The sequence below is a fragment of the Cyprinus carpio genome, chromosome B21 (assembly GCF_018340385.1).
Source record: "Cyprinus carpio isolate SPL01 chromosome B21, ASM1834038v1, whole genome shotgun sequence".
Lineage (NCBI taxonomy): Eukaryota > Metazoa > Chordata > Actinopteri > Cypriniformes > Cyprinidae > Cyprinus > Cyprinus carpio.
Window position 1 is genome coordinate 14,550,796 of NC_056617.1, and position 4,977 is coordinate 14,555,772.

The window sequence follows — 4,977 nt, forward strand, 5'->3', positions numbered from 1 at the left end:
TTTATTTATATAGTGCTTTTAACAATACAGATTGTGTCAAAGCACTTTACAGTAGTAAGTAGGAAAATAGTGTGTCAATAATGCAAAATGACAATTGTAAATAATCAATTTTCAAGGACAGTTCATCATTGAATTCAGTGATGTCATCATCATGCTCCAGTTCAGTTTAAATAGTATCTGTGCAATCAAGTCAACGATATCACTGGATTTTAAATGTCCCCAACTAAGCAAGCCAGAGGCGACAGCAACAAGGAATCAAAACTTCATCGGTGACATAATAGAGAAAAAACCTTGGGAGAAACCAGGCTCATTTGGGGGCCAGTTTTCCCCATACGGAAATGTAATATGTGCATATATGAAATAACAATATATGTAATATATGGTCATATAAAGTGAAAACATATATGACACCTATTAGAAATTGGAATGATTACATATATTGACATATTGTCAGTGTTGTGGACTTTAGTTTCCTTGTTTTACTCCGGTCTTAGGTCCTGTTTTCTTTATTTGGTCATGTTTCCTGTGCCTGTCATTATGTTGATTTCATACCAGGTGTTCCCCGTCTGTTTTGATTGATCCCAGGTGTGTCTCGTCTCCCCCTAGTCTTGTCTAGTGTTTAAATGGTGTTCTCTGTTCTTAGTTCTCTGTCTGCTGTTGAATGTCATTTATCAGTTTGTATGATATTTATAAGTGCATCAGTTTGTATCTCCTTGTGGATTGAATTAAATCTCAGACTTCTGTATTCTCCAGGATCTTCTCATTCCTTCTTCAAGTGAAGTGTGACAGAACAGCAGACCAAACACGAATACTATGGCTGAAGACAGACTTTGGTGTCTGCAGCAGGGCAGTCGGGAGTTGGAGGTGTATGTGGAAGAGTTCCTGGAGCTCTCCAACCAGGTGAGCTGGTTAGATTCTGCTCTCTGTGTCTGTTTTCGGCTTGGGCTAGATGATGAGGTCATCAGCTGCGATCTTCCCATGTGTAGTTTTCCCTGATCAAGCTGGTAAATAATGTCCTTTTAAGTGGTTTTAATTATGAGGTCGAAGAAGTTCCTCATCCAGTCCCTCCACCGAGCTGCCTCAGCTCACCCCTTGCCAGGAACCTCCACATACCCAGCCAAATGGTCTGACCACCCATCTCCTCCCAGCACGGTCTCTGTTCTCAGCCCAGATATGCCGACCACTCCTAAACTCACTCCAGTGCCAGCTAATGTTCATAATACAATGTAACTAATTAGAAACTGAAACAATTCCATATTGAGATTTATCCCAGGTATTTTGTTCATGTATGTATAATACATTTCGATATCTTGTATATGTAGTGTCCTAATGTTCATATAGATCAAAAACACAAATATGCATATGCACAACTACACAGTGCCTTGCGAAAGTATTCACTCATTTTTTTTTTTTTTTTTTCATGTTGTGTTGCTGCCTTATTAACCTGCTTTTTTTTTTTTTTCACATCAAACTACACTCCATTCACCATACTGACAAAGCAAAAACAGAATTGTCACAACTTTGTAAGTTGAGTAGAATTAAAAGAACTGAAACAAGTACATTTATAAGTATTCATACCCTTAGCTAAATATTTTGCTGAAGCTCCTTTACAGCCTCAAGTCTTTTTTGCTTGATGCCACAAGCTTTGCTCATCAGTATTTGGCAATTACATTTTGAGGTTTCTCCGGAAATATTTGACTGGGTTCAATCCCTGGTTCTGGCTGGGCCATTCAAGGACATTCACAGAGTTGTCTATAAGCCTTTCTTGCTGTGTGCTTAGGGTCATTGCCCTGCTGGAAGGTGAACCTTCTGCCCAGTCTGAGGTTCTGAATACTCTAGACTATGTTTTCATTAAGGCTCTCAATATTTTGGTGCTCTGAATGTTTCTTCTACTCTGGGTCCCTCAGGTCCCTTGCTGGGGAAAAACAGCCCCACAGCATGAGAATGCACCCGCTCACTTTACTTTTGGATGGGTACTCTGCAGTGATGACAATTGCCTGATTTCTCCTTTCAAACGACTTTCGTTGTGCATTAAGGTTCATCAGAACAGAGATCTTGGTTCTCACAGTCCTGTTGTGTTCTTTAGGTGTGTGGTTTTTTTTTTTTTTTTTTTTTTTTTTTTTAAATACACTGTAAAAACTAAAGGTGCCTCAGATATCCTTTTGAGTACTATAGGAACTTAATTTATTTTAAGTGCCTCGAAGCTCCTTTTCTCATAATAGGGGCCCTGGAGGAACCATTATAGTCTTTGCAGTTTGTGCAGGAAGTCATAGGCTCCTTGAAGCCAGTGGAGTGACTTTGCTTTGAAAAGTGGTGGGGACACCGCTCAAATCGTTTTGCTAGTTTTTTTTTTCCATTTAATAACTTAATTTACTTGGACTAGGTTTAACTAAATTTTCGCTTTCCAAAAATACATTGCTGTACCGGGGCAGCGCCAGAGAATTTTGAATGCAGGGGCTGAGGGGTGCTAGGGGGAGCTGGGCAATTCAAGGCTCGAGACTCATTCTTCCCACTGGTCGCTCTTTTGCGACTTACTTTCTCAGTTGGTGACACGAGCACTTTTTTTTTTTTTTTTTTTTTTTTTTTTTTTTGCTACAACATGCTATTAATCAATGCATGCTGATGAACTTATTAGTTAATAGTTATATGGAAACAAAAGTGGTTAACATTCAACCCGTTCTTTTCCATCAGTAGTATTATTTGTGATGTGAATTTTGTGAACGGCAATTCCTTTTGCTATGTTATAAGAATGGCTTTGGATGCTTTCGATTTTCACGATTTCACTTTGTTTTTGTCTCTCTTTTGCGACTAACTTTCTCAGATGGTCGCAGGAGCAGTATCTGGTCGCTCTTTTGCGACTATAGATAGATTCATTGCTATTTTTAATTAAAATGCACAACAACAAGATACAATGACAAACTAGTTTACAAAACGTTTATTAACAAAAACGAATAAGGCATGGCATAGATCTACACTACATGCTGTATTAGGCTATATAGGCTAATGACTAATAAATTACAGAACGTTGGAATAATAAAAATAAAAGAGCCTTCATAGCATAATATGAGGTAAACCGCAAACAAGCTTTTCAAAATGAAAGCAAAAAGAAAACTAAACTTGCTGACAGTGTTCTGAAATATTCGGTGTCTGAGATATTTGAGTTTCATGGTAAAGCGACTCTGTAAATATTAGTGCGTTTTCACTGGATCACAAACTTTTCAACAAGATAAATGCGTTTCAGCTTCAAATGAAGTTAAGCAAGCTTAGAATGTATGTGTTTGTTTGTGCACAAAATGTTATAAATAGTTTCATTTTATTCAATGATTACAGGCACTGATTTGCCAGAGGTAGCCTATCGTTAGAATGTGCTACAAGTAAATGGGCCAGCAGCTGTTAAATATTTTCTTATTCCTGTTTTGCTATTAAAAAAAATGTTGTTCAACAATGTCATGCCAGGTTGCCTGCACCACTGTGAGGCTTTATAGGGTGTTCCTGTGTGTTGAGTTTCTGCCTGTTCTTCTGGTTATGGACTCCATTTCCCATCATACTGTGTTTTCATTAGTGTCTACCTGGTTCAGCTGTGTACCATTTCCTGTTTGCCCCTGTGTATATTAAACCCTGGTCTGCTATTGTCACTGTGAGTTGTTAAGTGTTACCGCCTATGTTTCTGGTGATCCTTTCTTAGCTCCGTCATGTATTTGGGATGTGTATCAGGGCTGGGTGATTTATCGCATGCGATTTGTCACATGTGTTTCGTCAATAAAGCCGGTTCCCTGATTACTGCTAAATAGCCATCAACTGCTTTCAAATGGAGCGGCATTTAATAGACAGAGCCGTAGATCACTGACAACCTACTCAATATCGCATTCATTATCGCAGATGAATCGCCTTCAATAATGAACACGATATTGCGTAGCTTGTCAGTGAACTACGGCTCTGTCTATTAAATGCTGCTCCATTTGAAAGCAGGTGATGGTGATTTAGCAGTAATCAGGGAACCGGCTTTACTGACGAAATGCGTGTGACAGTTGCATGCGATATATCGCCCCGCCCTTGCCGCTACACTTGAAAGCAGGTGATGGTGATTTAGCAGTAATATCTCTGTGGATTGTCATTAAAAGGATCTTAAACTGCATTCGGACCCGCTGTCTGTTGCCTACTTTTGCTCGTTCTTAACAGATAAGTAGTTTGTTTGAAGTGTGTAGCCCTATATAGGGTGGCATAATAAAACTTGCTCACTGTATTGTAAGACTGTAAGGTGAGAAATAAGGAACATTTATAAAGGCTCTTGGGAAGTAAAAACTTTTTTTTTTTTTTAAGAAAAAAAAAAAATATATTGCAGTTCATGTGTAGAAGCTGTTTGTTTGTAAGTAATGTATCTGTTACAAATCAGAGTTCGGTATACTTGCACTTTTGCCTTTTTCTTCGCTAGTTTGCAGAAGCACTTCTAATGGGGAAGACTTAAATTTTCTCATGCTATGAGGCCATTATTGCGCACACAGATGAAGACATCGGTAAACGTTCTCAGAATTGACTTATATATATATAAAACAATGCAGGGGATGGTGGATTGTGTGTATGATGGCCAACAGAATGTGTACTTTATCACTGTAGTGGTTAAACAAATCAAATGCAAAATATAAATAACATGATACAGATGTTGTATTATTTGACCAGTTTTAAAGTTTTACTACATTTTGTTCCTGAAATCCACACTTTTGGAATCAAGATAATCAAAAGTAACCAAACCAAGCACGACCTAATAAAAAAAAGTTTCATGTATAAAGGGTTTTGGCAAAAAGAACATGTTGGTGGATATTCTACTAATATTACAAACATGTGGGTCATTATTCAATTGCCCATTCGGCAATGGTTATAAACAATCTGGTCCCATTGATTTTGGAAGTATGTTTCTGGTCCCAACATTTAGACTGATTTAATTTGAATTTGTTCTTGGTGTATAAATCTCTTTGCCAT

The 4,977-nt window shown here is 38.0% G+C and overlaps 1 pseudogene; it reads left to right on the forward strand.

The window, feature by feature from the left end:
* The first annotated feature begins 233 nt into the window (after positions 1 to 233).
* The window catches only part of LOC109058944, a 33,549-nt pseudogene continuing 28,805 nt past the window's right edge, over positions 234 to 4,977 (forward strand).